General features: G+C 42.0%; 1 protein-coding gene across 2 annotated transcripts in view; it reads right to left on the bottom strand.

Moving 5' to 3' along the window:
* Window positions 1–20,102, bottom strand: part of HDAC9 (histone deacetylase 9) — a 425,839-nt gene extending 405,737 nt beyond the window's left edge. For both annotated transcript variants that reach the window (XM_081881910.1, XM_081881911.1), the window contains exon 1: window positions 20,054–20,102. The gene's annotated coding sequence lies outside the window, so the exon portion shown is untranslated. The remainder of the gene's footprint in view (window positions 1–20,053) is intronic.
* Window positions 20,103–26,416: the final 6,314 nt, after the last annotated feature.

Genomic DNA, 26,416 nt, shown 5'->3' with positions numbered 1-26,416 from the left:
CTTCAAACTGCCCTTGGGTGTTTTTCCCTTGCTGGTCTGTGCCCTTGAACTGAAACTGTAGTTTCTGGTTGTTGGGGTTTGGGGGGGGGGTTACTGTAACCTGCTCTGTGATAAAGGCATATTCAAAATACTTTAATAGTTTAAATCACATCAATACATACATACACATGCCATGTGGGAGCGCTGTTCTAAACGGCAGGTTATTTTTTTTTAAAAAAAAAAAACCCAACCGTAATAATTAATAATTATTTAATTTGCACAAGATTTCTCCTTGCAAAACAAAGCCTTCATTTGCAGCTGCAATATTAACGGAGCTCACGAACTCATTTGCCTTCTCAGTTAACCATTGAACACTCATATAATGTTTATAGCAATGTTAGTCCTACCCAGAGTAATCCCACTGAGAGGCTGAGTGTGACTTGCATTGGATATCACCTGTAGGCTGGAAAATCTGCTTCTTAAGAGGCACATATTAAAGACAAGAAATTGCAGCATGCATTTTTTTCACCATGTACTGTTGGTGTTATGACAAGGTAGTATAACCTTTAACTAATCATACTTTAGCTGACAAATTCTGGAGGTATGTGTTTTAAACTAAATAATCTTGTCTACATGTGTTATTTATAGATAATTCAGCCTGTCAAGAATTATGGATGAAGAGGGGGAAAGAGCAGACTGCCTTTTTTAAAAAAAAAATTTAAAAAAAAAATCCCTCAAACTTTCATCCAAGCTATGTGAAAAGCCGATATTACCCTGGCAGTCATCAAAGATTTACATTACATTCCTTTCCATTCACTGTTCATATTTTTTTTTTTTTTTAAAAAGAAATTTTTACCACCTTCAGTGAGCCTGTTTTCCCATGTGCAGTTTGCAAGATGTTTTGTCTCAGTACAGAGACCAAAAGTAAATAAATAAATCTGGATTCATCAGCAAACAATTCACAGGAGCATGTTGCTAACTTGCAGTCACATCCCACATATTTAAGGCACATCCTATGGAAGGAGACAGAAGCAGCATTAGTGAGCAGCTAGCAAAGGGGATTTAACAAGTAACAGAAAACACACTTTTCTTAACAAGACCGTAGATAGAGAGGGGCTGACTTTACCATTACGCAGGGTGAGGCAGCTGCTCTGGGCAGCAAATACCATGGGGTGGCAACCGGACCCACATTATCCATGAATCTCCTAAGCATGTCACCTCTGTACCTCCCCGCAAAGCTAGCCTGTTCCCCTCAGGAATGGTGAAGGATTTAGACACATCCCTATGGAATTTTTCTCCAGGAGCAATTCAATTGACTGTTAATTTTCATGAGCGTCTCAGAGAATGTTTTACAGCAACAGGCCTGTTGAGTTTAAATTCTGATAAGATTAGCCAAGTCATCTGAATGATTATTCCATAGCATTTTTATGGTACTTCACATTTTATTGTATTGGTATATATCTCATTGTACACAACCTTGATATTTCACATGCAATATTGGTATATAAATACTTTGATAAATAAATACAATTGCCTCAGGGAGCAAATGTTCTTGGGCTGGATCTGAAGGAACAGCGGCTTTTTGTGGCATATACATGCCTCGCTTGCAACTCTACTAAACAGGTTTTTGCATTGTTTAAAAAAAAAAAAAGCCTTAAAAATCTTTTTCAGGTGAGAAGGAAAATGTTGTGTACTGTACCAGAGGGAGAAATACCTCTCCTAAATCATTTTAAACTTTATTTAAAAGCTACGTCTGTCTCCAGTCTAACACATTACTTCTTTTCTATTTGAATCCCTACCGATCAAGCAATAGCTTTGAGCAAACCAAATGTGCTGCACTGATGTACTCATGCTACTAATACAGGCCGAATGTTAAGGCTCTCCTCCTGGAAAGTCTGCCCTCTACTGCATGAAAACATGGGAGATAGGAGAGCTAAAAGCTTATCATAATGCCAGTGGTTATGGTATCTCTTTTGGTGCCTCCTAGATCCTGAGGGTGTGGATTTCCCATCTCCCTTGTGGAATGAAGATGAGCTGAAATAAATGAAGTAAAAGTGCTTAGTCCACCAAGCAGAAAATAGTCGTATGTAACCCAAATTCTGACTATATATCTTTCCCATACCCTCTTTGGTTTAACACATAATCAGCAACATTTTTAAGACTGTTCAGCACCTTCTAAAATATCCTAGCGGGCTGTTCAGACACTTAAGACACTGTCATGAAAACTGTTCTTCCTGAATTTAGTTGAATTTTATTCCTTAGGCAGCAATTTGGAACTATTGTACTTTGACTAATTCTCTTCTGAGGAAAAGTCCTCTGAAAAAATACCTTTTCTAGGTACTTTGAAGCTAATAAATAATATATCTCTGTGAGAGGCAACCAGACATGAGGCATCATGAATTCAACAGGGAAGAGATATAAACCCATTACACTTTTTTACATCTGCTAAACAGGTTTTGAAGGATTGTTTCAAAAACCTGCAAAATTTGTTTAACCACAGTGGACAGTGGGATAAAAGAAAGGTTTTACCTACTTTGGGAAGCAAAAATTCTCCCAAACTATTTTCAACTTCATCAGGCTCAAACTAGAAGATACATTAAATGTATACATGCTTTAACTAAATAGTAAGTGAATTTAATGTGTCTTACTTTTTCTTTTTCTTTAAAAAAAAATCTGCAGTGGAGACTGCACCATGGAAAGAGAAAGTTAGCACTTTCCCCCTTTGCTACATTCTCAACAAAAAATGTCCATTCCCTCCTGGGGCAAACTGCAGCTTAGAGATATGTGATTTTCAGCAGGGACTGTAACATTAACAATCCTGCAAATCATGGTCCTAGTCCTGATCCCGTCTCCCCACACCAAGTTGAAAGGTAAAAACAAGAAACATTAAATGTGGGTCTCTTAGTTTTACCCTTTAAAACAATTCTGTTAAGTGCTTTAGCCTGAGCATTCTCCTGAAAGCCTTGCATTTATTTCACTTTTCTCTTTCTTTCCATGTTACAAGCCATTTTTTGCTTGTGCTGCAGTGTACTTTGATTCCGTCTTGCTGTGTTAGCAGCATGCTGCCTTTCCCATATGTTTGTCAAGCATTTATCTTGCCGTGTCCTGGTTTTGTCCATTCAGCCTGTTATTTGCAGATGAACGGAAGAGTACAAATCAACAGAACTGATGCTGCTGACACTGCGCGTGTTGATTAGGTTTTTGTGTGTTCAGTTACAAATACACTCCTGAATCTTTATGGCTATGCCTTCCAGGGTGAAATATTGGACTGTGCCCAGATTTAATGCTATACCCACCCAGAAAATTCCCCTCCATTTCCATCTTATCAATTAAGGACTTGCCAGACCTTCCAAAAAGCATGACTGGTTTGCCTGCGGGGAAGAAGTCCTTTCCCAGCAAAAGAAAAATATTCTCCTTGGCCACTCTGTTTCACCGCACTATGTTTGACGACAACTTTGCTATCATAAGCTGTATTGACAGTATCACATTTGGCCATTTGCAACTTTAACACTGTTGATACAGTCTAATAGCAAAGTTGCTATTGCCCAAATATAATACTCTTGATACAGTCTGTGGTTGTGTATTCGGTCATTTGCAAGTCAAGAGGCAAAACACTAAGTCTGTACAACTTGTAACCTACCAAGCTATACACAACTTCCCAGTCATGTTTAGCAGTCCATTAGGAGCTTAAAAACAACAGTGACCTTTGCTCACCAAAAAATGGGACTTTGGGGATCATTGCAGCACACGGCAAGCCACAGAGAACTGCAGTGCATGATCTTCAACAAGCTGATGGCTCCCAACTCTATCTCTCCCTTCCATCCCACCTCAAAAAAGACAGTGAAATTCTGAACCGGCACCCGAAGTCACTGATGGGCCTGCTATGGACTAACAAGCAGAGATTTAATGCAGAGCAAACAGAAGTGATTTAAGGAACAGAGATGAGATCCGTAGTCTTGTGGAAGTATTGCATTCTCTTTGGAGAAACAGGTTCGCTTTTTGAGTGTCACCCCATGCTATGGAACTCACTGGCCTGGGAGATCTGTAACCCTTGCCTTAATGGTGCTTTTGACATCAAGGAATTCTTTTTGGTCTACTTTTCCTAGCATGTTTATAGCATGACCAGTTTCTAGTTACTGGAGTTGGGTTGGGGTTTTTTAATCCACTGACCTTTTGAAAATCTGTTTTACCTGCTGTTTTTTGGTACATATTTTACACTAACACACACACACACAGAGTATTTTTCTGTGTATAAGACTAGGTTTTCCCCCCTAAAAAATAATGTCAAAAATTAGGGGGCGTCTTATGCAAGGATAGTGCCGAGGGTGGACTAGCAATTGGTTGTTTCCCCCCAAATAGGGGGTGTCTTATACATGGGGGTGTCTTATAGATGGGAAAATACGGGTGGGTGGGTGTAGATAGATATAGATATCTGATATACAAACATTTACAATAAATACAAAATCCACAGCAGGTGGGCAATTGGTTTGGTGGGTCTTAAACTTCACAGAGCCTCAACAAATCCTATTCATTTAACGGAAGTCACAAAACTACCTAACCTTTCAACCTCTGTTCAGTTTTGCTTTTTTGATTACTACAGTGGTACCTCGAGTTACATACACTTCAGGTTACCTACGCTTCAGGTTATAGACCCCGCTAACCCAGAAATATTACCTTGGGTTAAGAACTTTGCTTCAGGATGAGAACAGAAATCGCATGCCGGCAGCACAGCAGCAGCAGGAGGCCCCATTAGCTAAAGTGGTGCTTCAGGTTAAGAGCAGTTTCAGGTTAAGAACAGACCTCCAGAACTTAACCCGAGGTACCACTGTATTGCATTGCTGCCCTTTAGACCAGGTCAATGGTCACCACTGGCCTTGAGGAACTTCTAGAGGATAAATGCTATTGAAAAGGCAGTAAACAAAAGAAGAGTCACAGTGATTACAGTATATTTCTGTTGTCATGAGCACAATTTGATACAACTCTTCTTTCACTCTTCCCAGCACCCAGCCCCCCTGCCAAGAGTGAAAGAAGTGCATTGCTCTAAACTCAAAGGTTAGACTTCCAGCCTCTAAAGGGAATCTAGAACATTAACTCAGACACATAAAGAATAGAACATAGGAAGCCATCTTATACAAAGTCAAGGCATTTAGCTCAGTATCGCCTACACTGACTGGCAGCATCTCTCCAGGATTTTCTCTACCTGGAGATGCCACAGAGTGAGCCTAGGACCTTTACCACAGAGCCTAGGACTTGCCAATCAGAAGGTTGGCAGTTCAAATCCCCGCGACGGGGTGAGCTCCCGTTGCTCGGTCCCTGCTCCTGCCAACCTAGCAGTTCGAAAGCACATCAAAGTGCAAGTATATAAACAGGTACCACTCTGGTGGGAAGGTAAACGGCATTTCCGTGCGCTGCTCTGGTTCGCCAGAAGCGGCTTAGTCATGCTGGCCACATGACCCAGAAGCTGTACGCTGGCTCCCTCGGCCAATAAAGCGAGATGAGCGCCGCAACCCCAGAGTCGGTCATGACTAGACCTAATGGTCAGGGGTCCCTTTACCTTTACCTTTACCTTTAATGTGGTCCATCACTAGAAGAATGTGGTCTTTCACCAAGAAATGCACAGAATTTAGAAATGTTAGAATCTCCTTTGTATCTTCCCAATAAAATCTTGCTTCCTTGAGCATGCAACATAGGAGCTGAAGGCAAACAGAAAGGTCCTGAAAACCAAACTGAGCCCGCAGGCTGCCAGTTGCATATCTCCAACCTAAATCTAAGATCTTCATTAAATGAAATAAACCATAAACCCAAAATGCAAAACTGTCACCTGAACATTAGTTGCTAAAACTACATCTATCATTTTGATGCAGTTGTCCATTAGGCTTACAACATCTCACACAAAAAATACATCACTGGATTTCCTACAACTCCTAACTGAACAAGAGAAGTTACTGAAAATAACCATTTTGCCCACACGGAACACTGAGTGATTGACAGGAGAAGAGAGCTGGACAAAATGGTCCAGTGTCTCTGTGTACATTCTCACTGTTCCGAGAAAAGTTTCAGAGTCGTCACTGTGCAGTGATGTTTTCCTTTGACACTGTAGCCAGTTAAAACAGTATATACTTTTAGTCACTTTTCCAGCTATAACATTTACAGCCAATTCCAATTTTGAAAATGGCAGCGTTTTGGCTGGTACTAAATGAAGCCTGTTGAATGGTAGTTTTTCCCTGGCAAAGCTGACATTCTATATTAAGTTTTTACATTCATGGAACTGAAAAGGAAATCATTTATGTTTCTCCATTTCAGCTGGTAAATGTAGTTTGGAAGATTAAAGGATAAATCACATTAGCCCCTCACAGGCAGAAGTACTGTGACATTAAAAGGGGGAAAAACACATGCAAGAACTAGTTGCACCAGTGGCCCATCTATGCCCATTCAATGATGTATGTAGGCTACATTGTACCATCAGCTCCATGGAGGCCAGGAGAGCCTCACTCCAACTCCATCTAGAGTTGGTCTTGCAAACTGAGTTAGCATAGAATGCCACTATGGCCCAGTTCAGACACAAACGAGCAGATAATCCATTACAAATGGGCCACAAGGCACTTTAAAACTCTGCTACTAGTTAGCAAAACAATTACAAGCTTTCATGCTGTTCCATACTCAGCAGAACAGGGTTTGTTCAAACCATGATTTGTTAAAAAAAAACCTAAGCTACCAAACCAATATTGTTCACTGTTGCATCTGAGAAAAGGAAATAGTTGTGATGCATTTAACTGAGTTGTATTTTTTCAGAGCAGATTCTTAATTGTATGTACATTATGCTAAATCTGTAGTTAAACAGGACAGTTCAGAAGAAAGCAATACTGATTAGCAAATGAGGTGCTGGTATCATGAAATGCTCGCCGTATGATTCCAAGAGAAGTAACAGTGTCTAAAGATGGACAGCTTGTGTTTTGGTGCACCATATAAACTATGGCCTCTGTGTTGTATCTAACATTGATCATACTCAGGACAAAACCACTGAAATTAACAAACATGACTACAGTGGTACCTCAGGTTAAGTACTTAATTCGTTCCCGAGGTCTGTTCTTAACCTGAAACTGTTCTTAACCTGAAGCACCACTTTAGCTAATGGGGCCTCCTGTTCCTGCCGCACCACGGGAGCCCGATTTCTGTTCTTATCCTGAAGCACTATTTCTGGGTTAGCGGAGTCTGTAACCTGAAGTGTATGTAACATGAAGCGTATGTAACCCGAGGTACCACTGTACTCTGAGTATGACGAATGTCAATACAACTCTTTGTCTAGTGTTTTGGCCTTTTAAAAAATTAGCCAGCACACACATTTTAGCATGAAAATTCATTGCAAATTAGACCACAAAATTATAGAGGCCACACACACATTGCATTGCCTGATTCTAAACAGCAAACAACCTAATCCTAATAAATTGCATCATTTCCATACTAAATTGTATCACAGTTTTGAGGTGAAGTTTCCCCTGTGATCAGTGATGAGCTATTTAAAAAACAATTATGCCAGAATATTACACTGCCTTCACTGGCAGAAGCACTACTGGAAGCGGGAAGGAAGGAAGGCAGTCTCTCAGCATGAGAACACAATGCCCCAGGAGCCCCTGGGGAATCCTGTATTCCCAAGGGCTACTGACTTTTTTAGCAGCCCTTGGGAAAACTATTTCCCAGGGGCTATTGGACCTTTCATCCTGGAACCAGATTGAAGGGGAGGAAGAAGGCAATCTCCCTCCTTTCTTCTATTTGAAGCCACTTGCCGCTGCTGGCAATGCCAGTCAGATACGTAGGGTTCAAAGGGAATCAAGAATAAGACTTGGGAATCAGATGATAGAAAGGGAAGGCGGGCCAAGGGCTAGGCTGGTGAGCAGAGGTCTCAATTGGAATTCTTCTTTGGTTTCGAGTAATCCAAGCCCAAGAAGAATCTGGGTCTCCTGATACTTAACATTTCTTTGAGGGAAGCATTGCAAGCCTGAAAATTCATATCCAAATCCTGGAAGAACTGGCTTCACCAGCATCTCCAGTTGCTACTGCAACACATATACATAACAGCAAACGATTCCTCAAGTGCAATCAGTATAACCATCACACTGAAGATCAGGCAGACAATACCTCACATCATTGAGCCCATGATATATGCCAGATGGCATTTTTCACCTGAAAATCTTGATGTTTCTTATCATTGTGCAGCTTGATGGCCATAGGCACTGGACTGGAAAATTAGAAGGAAGTTGAACTGTGACTATTCTGTAAAAAAAATTAATTCAAGAAAATGGAACATCAAGTGCAATCTGTGCATTACTGCTGACTGAAATAGCACAGGGACAGACTATGTGGGGGCTGTTGTTGTTGTTGAACTCCTTTGAGGGTAATTAGATGTCAGCGTGAGACTGCTTCAAAAGAAAAACCAATCCTCTTTCAAGATTCTAAATGTATGGATACTAGAATCATTTATAGTTCGCTTTAAAAAAAAAAAAAAGCACACACTTTTTATTATATATCTCACAGGGGCATCATTTGGCCTTCCACCTGGAGGACTGATTATACCCACCTGATTCCATTCAGTGGTGCAGTAGCAACAGGTCCTCCCTGTTGCTATCCCTCTATGTTTTAAGCTTTTTCCTTTATTTTGCTTTTTTTGCAAAAAATAATAATAATAATACAGATAGGTTGGGGAATCAAGAACAAGCCGTCTCAAGAACAGCTTCTTCTCCAGAGCGATCTCGGCCCTGAATGGGAAACCTGGACTTTGAAAGTCATCTAATCTTCCTTGCTGTATTATACTATATTGTTTTAATTAGTGTTTTTATAGTTGTTCTGATTTTGAGTGGAGTGCCCTACCTGGGTGGATGGAGCAGCCAAGTAATTTCGTTGTCCCCGAGAGGGGGCAATGACAATAAAGATATTATTATTATTATTATTATTATTATTATTATTATTATTATTATTATCATTAGCTTCAAAAGGACCTGTGCATATCAAGAGCTGGATCTAGAATCAAATGTTACTGGTTTCCAATAGTTACACTTTTTCGTTAAAATAAAGGGTGCCAGCACCCACAAAATTGTAGAGTTGGAAGGGACCGTGAGGGTCATCTAGTCCAACTCTCTGCAATGCAGGAATCTTTGGTCCAACATGGGGCTCAAACTCACACCCCTGAGATTAAGAGCCTCATACTCTCCCAATCGACCCCTGCTCTTTATTTTCAAGTCCTTTGGGTGCCAGCACAAAATGGCTCCCACAGGTTGGGAAAAAAGAGGTACACTCCATACCGGTGAGTAACAGAAAAAAGAAGCAACCCCCATTAAGCCAATGGAGAGAGGAAGGGGTGGAGAGAGCAATGCCTTTCATTTCGCTAAGACTTGGTCACTATCAACAGATGCTAAGTAACATGGAAGTGTTGTATCAGATCATCATGCCTTTTTTGACAGTGATTTTAGCTGCATGGAGGAAGAAAGCAACAGTCTGCTTTATTCAGTCTCAGCACTGGGGCTAAGAATAATGGCAGGAATAGTTTTGATTGGTAGCTGGGGGGCTGCAAGGGAAGAATTTGGGGGTTTCAGGGCTGATACTGTCTCTTTTGTTGCTGTGAATTCTGGCACCATCTGCCTGTGTGTGCTTGTTTCTCTGCCTGCAAAACACCTGTTCTGCCTGTAGTAAATAAAAGAGATAATTACAGGTGCCATAAGGCTTCAGCACTCTCTCCTCCAAAACAAACTGACCCTGTAAGAGATTGTCCTTAAGTTCCCTCTGCTTAGGGAAGAGAAGCCTAGAACAGTACACTGTGCAGCTTTCCTTACACAGCATGTTAAGAAACCAACTAAAACAGTTCAATCTGTAAGGCCAAAGAGCATGTCTAACCTCAAGCACATTTCAGCATGCAACTCTGGGGAAATCCTTTGAAGTGAATTTGGGCTGTTACTGCCATTTAAAAGCCAGAGTTAGCTATGTTCGTCGGCTCCAGCAAAACAATATAAGAGTCCCGTGGCACAGACAGTCAAATGTTTTGGGGCACAAGCTTTTGTGGACTACAGCCTGCCTTGCCAGACACTATTGTAAAATTTTAATGCCAGCATTTCACTGGCCACTTTGCAGAACAGAGATACATTCCTTTGCCAGTTTCAGAAGGAAATGGAAGGGAAAGGACGGGATTTGATAAAGCAACAGAAAAATGCATTATGGAAAAACATTGACAGGTAACCAACAGCCAGGTGAAGTTTATGTTGGTCCTCCAAACATTTTGCATTCGAATGCATTTGCTTGACTCGAAAAGGATGGTGAAAGTCGTCCCAGACACAGAAGCAGCATCCCGGACCACACAAATGCAGCACCAGTTGTGTGGCCTCTCAGCTGTGGGGTCCTCTCCCCTGGGAAGTACACAGGACCCTATCAATAGCAACATTCAAACAGACTTTAAAAAACATTTGATTGAATTAATTCAGCATTTTACTGAAGATTGTCTACAGGCTAGATGTTTTAAGGAGCGATCCTAACCCAGGCTGCTGCCTGGTGGGGCTGCATCGAGCAGCAGGGCAAACACGACATCTACCACCCTGCTGCACATAGGCAGGAGAGGCAGACAGGTAGCTGCAGGGTCAGCCAGGATGGCACAGCAGTCAGCCACAGACCAAGTCGAGCGCCATCATCTGATGGCTACAAGGCCAGCTTTAGATCTCTTGTTATTTGACACATTCTTAGAATGGCCTGTTTTGAGGTCTTGCACTAGCTGTCACCAGCAGTGACCCTGTCAGGGCTATACCCACAAACTTGCACATTCAGCAGCCAACAGGGGAAGATCCGCACTGGCGAAGTGATGCTTTTGTCCCTGCACCAGTGGTGTCTGGTAGGAGGCTGTCTTCTGCCCACTGCTGCATTTTTAGAATTGTTTTTCAGGCTCGTTTTAATGGCAATACTTTAATAGATTGTTTGTTTATCCCTTTGTAAGCCATCTCTTGCAGGCTCGTGGGAGCGGCATTTGATTAATTAATTAATTTCAATGGAAAACTTAAGCAATGGCAAGATAAAACAAGTTGTCCTTATAATTACAACCTTGAGTAGTGTGGAATAAAAGAAAAGGCATAATTGGCAAAATGCTTTTACTAAATTTCTTCAATAAATGTTAGCATTCAATTATAAAAGAGAGCTTTGTTCCATTATTAATATTTTACACCCAAATTAAAATAGCTAGAGTGCTCTTGGCTCTCATTTTATTACAATGGCAAAACAAAAACCATTTTGCTGAATTTTCCTTTATTGACACAAACTGCTCAGTCCCTGAACTAACTTTACATAGAGGGGATTTTACAGTAAGAGACAACTCCCCCCCCCCCACTGTCAGTTATTCAATCTAAATCCACATTCTGCTATCACTTATCCTCAACTTTCAAACCCAAGCTTGCACATCTGGATGATGTGGTCAGTGCTGACTGGAGTGGGACCAAACCGGAAAGAGACATGAATGAGAGCAACTACAGGTCACCAGATGGAATGGAAAGGAGAGGCTAGAGAGAGTTTGTGACTCTACTCCTTCCCATCTCTTTTCTAAAGGATTCATGAATATCTAGCCAATTTTAAAGGCTAAACCTATTGCTGTACCATAGCCAAACATTATACTGGAATTATTACATAAATGCTTCCACAGTATTTATTCTTCTTCCACATCATCCAGTAAGCAGTGAATAACGTGATTCCCCCCCCCCCCCTGTATTCAGTGGCAACGCTTTCAATCTTACATCTTATATATGACGTTTCTACTTTTCTGACTGCACATTTGCTCTGATGTATTTCTCTGATCAACACCAGCACATCAAATAAGCACAACTAACAGGGGAAGTCACCCTATGATGCTATGAGCACTTATCTGGGAGAAACTGAACTCAGTGGAACTTACTTCTGAGTAGACATGTAAAGGAATGTGCTGCTAGCCTCCCTATCTCCCTCCAAAAAAGGGAAAATATCTTTTTATTACCTTTCTCACTACAATGCATTTTCTAAGAGAGCATATTTTTCATAATACACCCTTTCTTGAAATCAAAACTAGGATGGCATAGTAATCCCAGAATAGTTTTCAAAACGTCATAAAATAAGCAACAGTTAGAAATATAACAAATATACACAAAGAAGGTGATTATCTCAGGGTGCAGGTAGGTTCACATATACAGAGGCAATCCTTGAGGTATTGAAGTCCTGAGCCATTTAAGATCAAAACCAGCACTTCGAATTGGGCTCATGCAGTTGGGTCAGGATTGGTGTCATTGGAACCAACTCCTAGGTGCTGAGGTCCCTTCTCCACCCTCAATAAAATATTTGAAGTGGCTGGGCCTCCCCAAAGTTGATGGGCATTGTCATTCAAATGGTGTCCATGCACTATATCTTATGCAAGATAGGGCCCTGCCAATATTTTATTCAAGTTGGCAATATTTTATTCAAGTCTGCCGATTTACCAAAGGCATCTTTCTACCGTAATTAAAGCGTTAAATATTAGTAAAACAGTTTTAAAACAGGTAAAATGCACAGTGCATGCATAGTCGTATTCTATGGTTTTATCACATAATAACTAGTTCTAACTTTAAATCTAAAGCTCACAGATTTCCAGGTAGTTGCAAGAACACGAATAATTTTATGTAAAAGGGGTCAGTCATATCAACAGTATATTAGTAGTTTATGTACTTTAGAAATTGTTAAATAATAGTTTATTTGTACAAGTAAAATACAAGTTTTGGAACCAGGTGAATACTTTTAAGAAGAAGAAAAATATTTTGAGAGGGTTTTTATTTTGGTAAGAATATGCCACCAACAGTTTTCAGAGTCCAATCAAACAAATAATATGCCACTCCGAATATACTTCCTACCAAATTAATGCATGTTACACAAACCACATTCACTTAGCTTCAAACTTCACTTTTTTCATCTGGGATTTATGCCTTCTCTTTCTTGAATATCTTATACTCTTGCCTCGGGCTAATCCACCTCTTTTGAAAGCAAAGCCAGAATTTAACAGCTTTGCCTCCTAGAGACCTAATGATAGATGTCAAAAATGTATAATTAGGATTTTGTCCAATTAAAAAAAAAACAAGACTTAACAGAATGTATGTGTTATACAACTTTCCCATGTTGGACTAGGTAAAAGTTTGGAATAATGAAAGAGAATTCCTGTTACACAACATCTCATATATCCTTGAGGGGAAAGGTTTACGACTTTCCCCATTGTAAAAACATATTATGCTTTCAGGTTTTATTAGAGTAGTGATCCTGATCCAGAGATCTTTGTGTACAGTGACAAGAAGCTCAACATGATTTGTCCATGAAATACATAGGCATTATGAGAGTCAGTTTGGTATAGGAGTTAGTGTATCAGATTAGGACCTCAGAAACCAGGTTTGAACCTTGAGTTCTTCAGAGTAAAGGCAGGCAATAAATGTAGTAAATAAACAAGGCCTTTTAGAATCAACAGCACAAAAGAGGGTAGATATGGAATTTCTTCCAACACAGATACAGAAGATTAATCCAGATGCCACATTTCCAAACAGATACAACTCTTTCTAGATCAGGGCATATATGTAGAAATATTTAAATCTGAATTTATACATCACTATTGTCAAGGGTTGTGAATACAAAGGTTCTATAGTTTTTCAGGGACGCGGGTGGCACTGTGATCTAAACCAATCATAAGGTTGGCACTTTGAATCCGTGCAACAGGGTGAGCTCCCGTTGCTTTGTCCCAGCTCCTGACAACCTAGCAGTTCGAAAGCATACCAGCACAAGTAGATAAATAGGTACCACTGCAGTAGGAAGGTAAACAGTGTTTCTGTGCACTCTGGCATTTGTCACAGTGTCCCATTGCACCAGAAGCGGTTTGATCATGCTGGCCACATGACCCTGAAAAGCTGTCTGTGGACAAATGCTGGCTCCCTCGGCCTGAAAGTGGAGATGAATGCTGCACCCCATAGTCAAATTCAACTGGGCTTAACCATTCAGGGGTCTTTCACCTCCTTTATAGCTTTTCACTACATCCTGTATTTTATTGTTATACTGATCCTAAATATGTGCAATGATTTCCAGACTGTGTTAGTCTGTTGCAGCAAAAACAACAGTCTTTTGGCATCTTAAAGACTAACAAACGTATTATAGCATAAGCTTTGATGGATCAGAATTCACTTCACCAGATGTTGTAAATTAAAGTTGCCATATTTCAAAAAGATTTTGCAAAATCTCCCCCCAAAATGAAGTTTTTAGGGTATCTTGTAGGGAAATCGGCAAAAAATCAATACTTCCGATATGGGCTGTCATGCCTATCTGGGCAGGTCTATTTTCTTACTGTACCAGTGAGACCTCCCTTCACTGGCCTCATATCACAGATGTAGTTAAGTCAGTTTTGTGGATATAAAACTTGCATAGATAAAACCCAAATCTCATCACTAAAAATTGTGATACAAACATAACCTCCATAAGCAATTAAAACAACAACAACAACAACAACAACAACAACAACAACAACAACAACAACTTAAAAGTAACTTACAACTTTATCCTGTTTACTTCTATTTGTAGGGAAGCTCCCCTAACTTTAGTAAATGTGCAAGGAGTTGCAACCTTAGACTTTAAAGCTAAGTGCTAAATTGTGAACCTAGAAAAAGGCATTGACTGGATGGCAAATGTCCATATGTAAACTGAAAATATGAGTTTTAAGCAAGAATTCTACATGAACATATTAAAATCTTATTTTCTCTCTTCCAATATGATTTCAGTTCCGCTAAGGAGAAGAAGCTATATTCATTTCAAGACCCTAATGACTTCTGTTTGCATAAGAACTGTGTAAGAAGATTTACAATGCGGGTAACCTATTATTAAAGTATATGCTAATCACTCTCAATCCATCTAAACTAAAACATCACCAAGAAAATATGCATAATGTGTTTAAACCAAACACAAAACCAAACCATTATTTCTTATTTTACATGTACAGTAGTTAATTATTTCCTAATTGGCTATAAACCTTTACTGGTAAAGTATATGGATTGTATTTTAATTTAGTTTTTAAAACTCATACCAAAATAGAAACATTTTCATAAATATTTATTGGACCTTTCAGATGAAATGTTTCTCTTGCAAACTTACAGCCTGTGCTGTGTAAAAGGAAGTTCCAATGATTTTAGTATAATTCACTTGCAATAAGAATACTTATGATTACAGTCCCAGGTTCTTACCACAATGTTAAAACAGTTAGGGGGAAATTATCCAGTTTTAATTCCGATGAGGGGATGTGATCTCACTGCAGTTTGGCTTTCTGAATCATCACTGAGAAATCAGTAAAATGAATAAATCCCTGCAAAGTTATCCTTCACAGACGCTACAAAGATTTTATTGGTAGACTGATGTGGGAATATTTTAAGGCAGCAACTGCCTACAGAATTTAAACACTATAGTTCTGTCGCTGATCTATAGCAAATTGCCTGCACTTATTGTCATACGATCACCTTAGTAATACAGACTGACCAGGGACAGCAGCAAATTAGCAATATGGCCTGTCTAAGGCATTTAGGCTGGCATCCTTCCCACTTAGCTGTAATCTTAACCCCCAATGTAGGGGAGTAAGCCCTACTGAATTCAATGGGACTTAACTTCTGAATAGACATGGTTAGGATTGTCGCCTTGGCTGCGAATAAGACCTATTGGACTTGCTTCTGAGTAGACATGTATAGGATTGTGCTATCGATCATCAAAATTTCTCCAGCCATACAGACATCATCAAACCTCAATACATGCAGCCAACATAATATCATGTGTACAGCAAGGGTCCTAGCCACACCACACTGTACCATCATCATATTACTTATATAGAAATAGAGGTGAGGCCTGAAACGTTTCATCAAACAGTGATGTTAGAATTTTTTCAAAATTAAAAAAATAAATATATCAGCCTACTGAAAGCAATGAAAAATATTGTTATGTCCAACACAACATGGTTTAGTCTACTTCTTAACAATGCTATATGATAAAAATTATTGTTGTTTCTTTCTAAAGTTGCACATATTTCACAAATTATGTACTTTAGGAATCTTAACATGTCTTTTTTGTTCACAAACCTTTCAGAAATTTGAAATCATATCTCAAAATGCTCCAGTGAGGGATTCTTGTATTCAACATTTCTAAAATAAAACTACACAAGATTTCAGAAGTTAAGCTAACTTATATAAAGTTACCCGTACGAAAAGAAAAGGCCAGGAAATTGGTGGAAAGTCCTAAAAACTAATAAAAGTACTGAAAAGTCCTAAACACTAATTCCAGGAATTACTCAACGTTCATCACAGGTTTATTAAAACCAGAAACCTATTTGTGGAAAAGTATAAAAAAGACAACAGAAAAGCATATGCATTACTTGAATCTATGAAATATCGTTTTTAAAAGGCACATCAATATGCATACAAGTGTACTCAGAACAACATAATATATTTACTATAGTTTAGCATTACAAGAATTACCCTTGTTGCATTTATCCTTAGGACAGTTGTGTGAAGAAAGTGATTGTGGTCACTGTTCATTGTATCTGATTTCAAGATACTTACATCTGAGGTCAGGATGTATTTTTTCTTTTGCTTTTAGCTTTTTAAAGAAGTGAAACTAAGGCTAACATACTTGGCCAAGGCCACACCATGATACCATGACAGAGGACAGACATAGACACCAGATGTCCATGATCCAATGTGATGTAATGGAAGTGTTAGTCAATGATGGTGGGGTTGGGCATATAGGGTCACTAGACCCATACTATGGAACAAAAATTCAGCAGGCGCACTCCCATCCGATTTTCAGGCATCTCTTAAAGACCAATCTATGCAATCAAGCTAATACAACTGGTTTGGGAGGGGGGGTTCATTAGAATGGTCATTTTGTCCTTTTTTTGGTGTTTTATATTTTATAGTATATATTTATTGTATATATTTATAGTTTCATTGTATATATTTATAGTTTTATTGTATATATTGCTGTACACCGCCATGTACGAAATAAATGCTTAAATAAATAATTCCCCAGTGAGCCACAAAGCTCTCCTGAATCAGCTATTCTCTCTCAATCTAACCTACCTCACAGAGTTGTGAAAATAAACTATTTGGAAGAGAAGAGTGGGATTAAAAGGTAATTAAAATAAATAAATTTCTGCACACTGTTCCACACTGAGGACCTCTCTCTCTCTCTCTCTCTCTCTCTCTCTCTCTCTCTCACACACACACACACACACACACACACACAAATTCCAGGAAAAGATACCTTAATGTGCTATTCTGAACATACTTACTAAGGAGATAAGATACCTTAATGTGCTATTCTGAACATACTTACTGCCTCACTGAGCAGAGTGGGGCATCAGAGTCTGAGCAACCTTAGGCAGTTGCATGGGCCCCAGCAGTTATCCAGGGAATGCAAGACTTCTCCACTCCCCACCCCGGCCTGGTACTCTAAGCAGCTCTGGATAATGGGGTCCAGTCAGGGGCATCTTACCCATAGAGGCTAGTGACGCGAGGCACCAGGGCGCCAAGTTCTGGAGGACGCCAGGGAAGAGGCGGAGGCTGGATACAGCACCTCCCGGCATCAGCTCACTGCCCTCGCCCACCTCTGCCATGCCATGCCGAAGCAGCGCCATGCCCAGAGCCTCCATCTGCCATGGTCCCTGTGGCACAAAGTGGCCAGCTGAGCTGGGGGGTGCCGCGTCCAGCCTCCGTCTCTTCCCCACCGGAGGAGCTGCCCTCCAGCCACTGCCCACATCCTCCAGCCCTGCCGGCAGCGCTGTGCTCCCTAAAAAAAAAACCACTGGGAAATGGGGGGGGGGCGGAGGGAGCTTTGCACCATAGCGCCGGATATGCTTAAGACGGCCCTGGGTCCAGTTGCTATTTTAATTTTCCACAATGCCCCAAAACAGGGAGCAATGTGAGAAATTGAAACTGTAGGTATGACCCACCAATGCATGAAGCACTGTTGCCTTCTTTGCCACCTGGTAAGGCCACCTGGTAAGAGAGAATGCAGCCCACCAAAGAGCACTTAGGAACAAAGGAGTCAGACCATTGGTCCACATAGCTCGGCACTGTCCACACCGAATGGCATCCCAGGATTTCAGGCAGGGGACATCCCCAGCCCTACTGGGAGATGCAAAAAATTATACCTAGGAACTTGTGCATGCAAAGCAAATGCTCTAACATGGGCTTATGGCCCTTTGCCCAGGCCACCCTCAAAGCTGGAGGCAGTTCTGCCCTAAGTAAATGATACATTTGCACTGTCAAGAATGCAACCTTAATGCAAGCCACACTGAACACACTAGAAATTACTTCCAATTAAACATATGAGAGGATTGCTAGAGTAGATGTCAGGATGATCAAGGAGGGCCTCTGTCAGCTGAATAAAGTCACTGGGATGAGGAAAACATTGATATTTACTTGATTTATATGGACATATAAATGATCCATTAAAAGACAAACCCTATGCACATCAAAATGATATTCTGGGGATTTAATGCTATTACAAGTGTAAACATAATAACCAATTGTAGCAATGCCATATTGCAGTAGGAATTCCTCCCAATCATTTCAGAAAAAAATGAGTTTCATACCCCTAAAATCAATTTAAAATATAAATATGTACAGTAATTTATTATTATTTTGCCCTTGAGAATGACATAGACCTTTTCAAAAGGTAGCGATTATGTACCTCCTTAGTTCTCCCTTCATTTTAGATCTATACGCATAATTATTTTATAACTATTATTTTATTTTCCCTGTTTTCTCCATGACTTGTACATTTTAACAGTACTTTAAAATTCTGGTGATCACCACATTTTCAAGGCTTACCGGAGAGTAAATCCCATTCAGCTCAATTATTCTGAGTAGACATATTTAGGATTGCACTCCACCAGAATACATTTCAGCATTTTAGAGGCAGATATATTCATATATACATATGGATTTTAAGTATTTTATAAAATAATTTGAATATTAAAATAGCTGGGGGTCCCCCCCCAAAGAGTCATTTCTAACCATTGTACAGACTTTCCTCCCCTTTCAAAACAAAAAACAAAACCCACAGCAGCTATTTCCATAGTTACGGGATCCAGAGTTATTCATTGTGGAAGTTTGCTTTGTGGAAATACATGTCTGTTAGGCACAAAACCCCAGAACAGCCCCATCTCTCTACAACTATGTCCTGAAAGAGCCCAAACACATGAATCAGTTGCAACAATACTTACTCCCCCAGCTCTAAAATCCGGATATGCCTCACAAGCACACAGCACCTGCAGACCAATCCCATGCGCTCTGACTTGGAAGAAAAACCCACGCTGTTCAATGGGACTTGCCTCCAAGGAAGGGTGCAAGAAAACGTGCACAGGATGGCAGCCTTCCTTCTTCCAGAGGGAAGGGGGGAGAATCAAACAAACCGATCGGCTGCAACGAAGGCATTTCTAGCATCTACACCAATCCCAGTCCATACCAAGAGGCACTGAAGGCAACCCTCCCGATGGCTCCACGCGAAGATGGGAGTCCATCCCACCTGTTTGATACCCAGGAAACATTCCCTGGCGCTCATCTCGCTAAACCTCTCTCGTTACCTGGTTCAAGTGTATCCCACGGAGCGCGTCCCTACCAGCGGTTTCCTCTCTCTCTCTCTCTCTCTCTCTCTCTCTCTCTCTCTTGCCAGCTTCCCCAGAATAAACCCAGCCGCCTCGTTCAAATCATGGCTGGGTGAGAGGAACCCCAAAGTAGGCGATATGCACACAGGCACAGCAAGAGAGTTTGGTGCGTGTATGCGTGTAGGATTCCCCTTCCAACCCTAAGTGCCAGCATCCCAAAAAATAAGCAATGGCAGAGTAGCAGAGCTGCAGCTTCCCTCCCAACGAAATCCCGGGGAGGGGGGGGGTTAAAAAATAAATAAATTCCCAAGGCATCTCGAGAGAGAGAGAGAGACCCAAGACTGAACTTCTGGTCCACACCCCCCCCCCCTTGCTCCTCCAAAGGAGCCCATTCAGTTGCATGGGAGGGATGTTGGCATCTGCCACGCCACTCACCTGTGTGCGAGATGCTGCTGTTCAGCAGCTGCTCCCTTCCTTCCTTCCTTCCTTCCTTCCTTCCTTCCCTCCTCCTCCTCTTTATCTCTTTGCTCCGGCCGGGCGGCGACTGGCAGGCGTGCCCCCCACTGCCATCTTCTGCTGGAGGCGCCGAAGCGAAGGGACTATGGGACGGGGGGGGGCGAGGAAAGTGGGGGGGCAAAAGAAAGTTACCTGCCGCCGCTGCTAGTGCTGCTGCTGCTGCTGCTGCTGCTGTGGGCAAGGGGGCTTCATGTGAGCCTGGCCCCGGCAGGCGGCGGAGCAAGCCTCTCGCCGGGAGAGGAAGAGGAGGAAAGGAGGCGGAGATAAGGGAGGGAGGGAGCAGCAGCAGCAGCAGCGAAGGGCTGAGCGCCGCTCTCGCAGCCCGCCGCCGCCGCCGCCGGTGGTGGCTTGAGGAGGATTTACTAAAAATAGCAGTCGATAAGGGGCGGGCGAGGGCGGGGGGGGGGGAGAGGAACCGGGCGGGCGCGGGAAGCGGCGAGGCCGCCTCCGCCAACACGCCCAGAGTTGGCGACGGGCTGGGGAGGAAGCCGCGCAAGGGGGCGAAGTGGGGCAGCGGGAAGGAAGGCCGTCGAAGCGGCCTCTTGTCCGGGAGAGGGCGAGCTCATTCCCCTCAGAGATAGAAACAAGGCAATTGTGGTGGTGGGGGGGGGGTTTTTTGGGGGGGGGGGGGTGAAGCGCCTTTCGAAGCCGCCGTGAGGTAACTTTGGGCGCTGGAGCGGGAGAGGGTGCTGCTGCTTCGCCCCGAGGAGGTCTTTCCCCTTCAGGCGCGGCGGCCTCTCTCTCCCTTGGGAGACAGGGAAGGAGGCTGCTGGCGGCGTGTGGGTACTTTCCAGGTTGTGCTGTGTCTTGTCGAGGGGGAACGGGGCTGCGCTTGGGAACCGCCTGGGCACGAAGCCGTTTCGCCAGGCTCCGGGTTGCTTGGTGGCAAAGTAAAAGCCCCAAAGCGGGGGGGGGGGGGGGCTGACCGGTGTTTTTTTTTGGGGGGGGGTAGCTGAGGGCCGCTTTCAACCGTGAGGAGTGACCAGGGAGGGGGCGTTATATTCACGCGCCCAGGGCAACTGCACCTGCAGAGAACATCGCCGAGCCCCCTCCTCAGCGGGGTCTGGGCAGACTGGCATCCCTAGCAAGGCGCAGGGCGGGCTGACTTCATCCTCTCGCTACATAGCACTGTCTACTTAAAAGAAAAAGCCTATTATTAATTGCAATCACTGACATTTTTTTTGGGGGGGATATCTTTTTGTGGATCCAAAACGGAGTTCGATACTTCTCCTGTAAACAGGAAGACTCGCGTTCGAATCTCTGCTCATTTGAAACACATTTTGACTCAGAATTGTAGCTCCGTGAGGGGTAAACTACAGTTCCCAAGAAAATGTGCTTTGGATGATTTGTTTTGAGGATGAAATGAGGTTGGGGGACAAAACTGGGTCCATTTCTGAGCTCTCCTTGGAGGAAAGGCAGGATGTCAATAAAACGAATAAGGCACAGGCTGGGGAGATGCTTTGGCACCTCTCTTCAAACTTCCAGTGTTTGTTGTTTCATGTTACATCTATTTTATAATGTGAACAGGGAGGACACGTGAACAGTGGTCCCATCGAATCTGACTGGTTTGGCCCTCAACACTATCGCCATACTGCAACCCTTGGGTTTTGAGGAAATTGGAGTCTCATCCACACTATACATTTAAAACAGTCTCATGCCACTTTAAACAGTTGTGGTTCCCCCAAAGAATCCTGGGAAATTTAGTTTGTTACGGGGTGCTAGCCACAGAGACCCTAATTCCCTTCACAAAGCTACAGTTCTCTGAATGTCCTGGGAATCGGGACGCGGTGTTAAACCACTCTGCAAGTTGTAGCTGTGCAAGGGAAATAGGGGTCTCCTGACCCCTCTCAGCATCCTTAACAGATTACAGTTCCCAGGATTCTTTGGGGGAAGCCATGACTGTTTAAAGTGGCATGATACTGCTTTAAATGTATAGTGCATATTTATATAAATAAATGATTATATATGTTAGTTGCTTTTCTTATAAAGGCAACTCAAAGTGACTTACATTAAATAACCCTGATGGGGCCCAAATCAGCTAAACTAGTAGAGAATCAAGGTATATTTGTAGTATAGCCACAGTCATGAATTTCCAGAGGGAAATTGCATCAAAAAGAGCAAATAGTTTTGTGGCACTTTAAAGGTTAATGCATCTTATTATGACATGTTGTTGTTGTTGTTTAGCCATTTAGTCCTGTCCGACTCTTCATGACCCCATGGACCAGAGCACGCCAGGCACTCCTGTCTTCCACTGCTTTGCTAACAGTCTACTTCATCAGATACAGGGAGAGTGAACCTGAGATGCAGGTACATATAAAACCCCCATCCACCTGCAATTCAGGGTCTCACTTCATGCATCTGAGCAAGTGGGTTGTACTAAATTTGTTAAGTCTTACAGCAGTGACCAGAGGAGGAATAACCACTGGGAGGAGTGCAGAAATAAAAAACATTATGGTACACCTGCATCAGCACAACCAGATGCCTTCATCTGCCCCACCTGCAACAAAACATGTCTCTCCCATATCAAGTCTCTACAGCCACAGCAGGTGCTGTAACTCTCCAATGGTTTGACTTCACCCCCAAAAGCGCACTCTTCCATTGTCTCCAGAGCAGACGGATGCCAGCCTTTAAGGTGCTGGAAGGTTCTTTGTTGCTTACACTCCTGAAGTTATACAGTAGATCACAGCCTTCATATTCAATGTTTAATTAAATTGTCTACTGAAAATGACTTACTGTTTTTATAACCTTGTCAGATGAGCCATTCCGTACTTCTGTTTCTTTAATATATTTTGCTTTGATTTTATTTTAATTGAGACTTTTTGCACCACATAGGTATATTTTCATAGATATATATTTTAATGAGTTTGAAGTATTGAAAGGTATAAAATATTACTGTACATAATAATACAAATAACCAGGAATAACCAGCAAATTCACAATTAATCACATGAACTCGAATTTCTGCTTTACTTTCAGAAAGCGTGTATTGAAAGAGAAGGCAAGAAAACGCTGTTACTAGTTTTTAGTGACGGCAGCTGGTGGGAGCATTCCATGAGTTAAGTTCCATTGTTGGGACAATCCCACCAATAGAAGGAAGGAGGTGACTTTTGCCAGTCCCCCCCCCCGCATCCCCCTCCATTCCAGAGAGTTGGGATCCCCTGGAACTGTGGGGAAGCTGCAGGGAGAGAGAATTTGAGAAAGTTGACTCCCCATTTCTACCAATTTTACAGTGATTAGATAGCAAAATCCTGTGTATATCTACGTAAGTGATTACAAGACTGCAGCCTAAAGTCTGTTAAATATCCATATTGTGGTTAGTTTGTTAGTTTGCATATGTATGCTATAAAACTAGAGATAATGTAGCTTGCTTCCATCTAAATGTTCATTCTGGATTACCACCTGTACTAGCAGGAGGTGTTTTCTGAAGAGTCCAAAACTCATTTGCATATGTTAATCCACTCAAATGTATGACAAGTGAAGAATTTCCCATGTGCCCAGGCATGGCATCAAGGGATCACATCTTCCCATACTTATTTATACATCTTTGCTGTAGGACCTGTGCATGGAGCAAATTTTACTGCTCTGTCTGAATGGTTGGCCAGCTATCCATTTGCCCTCAAAAGGCTAACCACCTCGCTCTTCTGTCTTTTCTTTCTCTCTGACATCTTTATCTTGGCAGCAGGACTGCTTCATCAATATATTAATTCACTGTAATACTGTATTCCATCCTCTGAAATGCACTTACGCACAGTAACTAACATGTATCAAACTAAAATAAAACTCCCTTTGCTTGCATGACAATGTTACAACAATGAAAAACTTCAAGTCTGTAGCAAAATACATAACCGTAAGTTACACCCTTGGAACTAGCTCCCACTGTTTCTTTCCTATTACGTGCCAGAAAATATGAAACATCAGCTTTAAGTGTGTGACCTTCACTTTACTCTTCAACTAATGCTGCAAATCCTACATACGCTACTGAAGAGTAAGACCTACTGAGCTCTGTGGAATTTACTTCTACTTAAACATCCACAGGATCAACATGCATTTTTGCTTCTGTATTACTTTGATGTATTCTTTTCTTATATGCCATCATTTCAGCCAGAAGTAGAATATTAAATATCTTCAAGCAGACAATAGTCCACTCCATCTCTCTTTAAAGCTCTTTCAGAGCAATCACATTTCTTTGTTCTTGGGTTGCCCAGAGAATTCTTTTCTGGGCGTTCTCAACCTAGAAAACAGTTGGTTTTATGCTTTAATTTCTCCAAGAAAAAATGATAGTATGAAAATACTGTTTTCAGAAATTTGAATGAAAGATGACATTCAAATACCTTTATTTGACAAAGCACAGTTGCTTTCAAGACACAGACTACAGAACACAGGCAAGCTGTTAGTTTTTTTCGCTTTGCTTTGCTGAGCAACAAGTTCTTCATAAGGACCATTCTTATCTATATAAATAAGTCCTGCTAAAATATAGGTGTGTGTTTGGAAAGTGGGGTAAAGGTAAAGGGACCCCTGACCGTTAGGTCCAGTCGTGGACGACTCTGGGGTTGCAGTGCTCATCTCGCTTTACTGGCCGAGAGAGCCAGCGTTTGTCTGCAGACAGTTTTTCTGGGTCATGGGGCCAGCATGACTAAGCTGCTTCTGGCAAACCAAAGCAGTGCACAGAAACACTGTTTACCTTCCCGCCGGAGCGGTACCTATTTATCTACTTGCACTTTGACATACTTTCGAACTGCTAGGTGGGCAGGAACAGGGACTGAGCAACAGGAGCTCACCCCATCACGGGGATTTGACTGCCAACCTTCTGATCGGCAAGCCCTAGGCTCTGTGGTTTAACCCACAGCGCCACCCACACCCTGGAAAGTGGAGAATTTCTTCAAATTATACAGGGGTAGAGCTGGAAGGGTTCCATCTGTGCCATGGGTGAATCAGGCAGGATCCTCCACCGCCAATCCTGCAGTAGTTTACCCATGCCATTCCAAATGGTGGATTTTACACACAGGCCAGGGATGCCTGTGTTAGACATTTTCTGATAGCTGACTTAATGTCCAAGGGCACTGTCTTGTTTTTGCTTCTGTGGCCCTTTTCAGGAACTTTGGTCCAATGCACCCAAATCTCTTCTTGCACAAGCATCTGTAAAATTAATTATAGGCAGGTGACATTGCATGGGCAGATGTGGATTACGCCCATACATTCATAAGGTTGCAATTCAGCGGTACAGTATCTTCTTTGCATGTAGAAGGTCAAAAGTTAATTCACCTAGATCTAAAGCAGGGGTCAGCAAACTTGTTCAGCAGGGGGCCGGTCCACTGTTCCTCAGACCTTGTGGGGGGGGCGGACTATATTTTTTGGGGGGGAGAACAAATTCCTATGCCCCACAAATAACCCAGAGATGCAATTTAAATAAAAGGACACATTCTACTCATGTAAAAACACACTGATTCCCGGACTGTCCGCAGGCCAGATTTAGAAGGTGACTGGGCTGGATCTGGCCCCCGGGCCTTAGTTTGACTACCCATGATCTAAAGGCAGGTCTGGGAAAGTCTCATCTGAATCTCTGGAGAGCCGCTGCAAGTCAATGAAGACAAAACTAGTTGTTGGTATTAATACCCTGTCCATCTGCTAGATGGACCAGTGATGTGATTCCGTATAAGGCAGCTTCCTATGTACCTGTGAGATAGGAAGTTGCCTTTTACTAAACCAAACTGTTGATCCATCTATCCTGAATAGCAACAGCTGTCTGAACCTCCAGCAGATCATCTGCTAGTTGTCCATTAATTGGAGATGCTGAGGAGTGAACTTGAGGTCATCTGAATGCAATGCATGTGCTCTACCTGATGTAAAATGAGCAGTGAGCCAAGACAAGGTAGTGGTGTTTGAATGCAACCCCAACTCATTTTAGAACACCAATTCCTGCTTTTGGTGCAAATAATGGAATAAATATTGTTTTGTTTTATAAACTAACAGTCTGTGGTAGAAATAATCCTTCTGAAAGGCATCAACAACAGTGCTGGCATTTCATTATGGAAATGTAAATATTACAGCGAGGAGAAAAGATTGTAAACAATTAGCTCCTATGACCTTTTATGAAGGACACACTGAAATAGGAAAGCTTCGTAAAAGGTTAAGCAGCATGAATGTGACATGTCGGTTGAACTTGCCCTCTGAAGACTTCCAAGTTTTTTTCTGACCTGGACTGGAGTAGTCCTACAGGAAATGACGAAGCAACAAAATACAATCATTTGTTTTTCTTCCTGTCACTTTTGTAACAATTTTAAA

Source organism: Podarcis erhardii (genome assembly GCF_964252035.2).
Source record: "Podarcis erhardii genome assembly, chromosome: 12".
In the NCBI taxonomy this organism is placed as follows: Eukaryota; Metazoa; Chordata; class Lepidosauria; order Squamata; family Lacertidae; genus Podarcis; species Podarcis erhardii.
The sequence above is the reverse complement of the archived record's forward strand: the minus strand, read 5'-3'. Positions and strand labels throughout refer to the sequence as shown.